The following is a 774-nucleotide window of genomic DNA, read 5'->3' as shown; positions in this document are numbered from 1 at the left end:
GCCTTTACATTGCACAAGACCATAAGTGGAATTCAGAACCCCATCCAGAATTGACTGAGGTAGGAAATTTCCTCTGGAAAGGACAAGTAGACCAGCCTGGAGCAGCTAGAAGAACAGAAGATACTTCGTGAAAGAAAGATCGGCAGGAAAAATCTGAAACAATAATGGCACTCTAATTACTACAGATGTAGATGATTACTACAAGAACAAGTAAACTGTTCAACCAGGAGCCATCAAGGCAAGTGGTCAGCACCCCTCAGAGCAAACCCCCTTCCAAGACTGAGACTCAAGGGGAATACATGAGCAGGCATGTGGTCTGGCTGGTGACCAGAAGGGGAAGAGGGGGAAAAACAGCAATGAAGTGGCCAGCTATGTCTGACCACATTCAATAGACTCCTGTGAACCCAGGTAGAGACCTGGATGGCCAACAGTACGGCAAGACCCGGAGACTCCTGGGCTCAGAGGCAGTGACGTGGCCACAGAGAACTAGAGTGGAAAGTGAAACATCCAGCTGATATGAAGTGAGGGGACATGCGCAAGAACACCCATACTTGCAGATAGTACCCATCTGACCTGGTTTCCATGGCTAGTAGATGATCAGAACTCAACTAGAAGAAGAAAGGGGGTGGGGTGGGGAAGAGTAATCTGCTACAATTTGATGAACTTTACCTATACTTATGGATGTAGTAGCTCAAAAAAGGGAACAAATCTTTACAGCGAGGATCACTCCCACCCCCTCAGTACACCGGATTGACAGGGATGGGCAACTTAGAC

Source organism: Chrysochloris asiatica, unplaced genomic scaffold, assembly GCF_000296735.1.
Source record: "Chrysochloris asiatica unplaced genomic scaffold, ChrAsi1.0 scaffold00392, whole genome shotgun sequence".
NCBI classification, from domain to species: Eukaryota; Metazoa; Chordata; class Mammalia; order Afrosoricida; family Chrysochloridae; genus Chrysochloris; species Chrysochloris asiatica.
The sequence above is the reverse complement of the archived record's forward strand: the minus strand, read 5'-3'. Positions refer to the sequence as shown.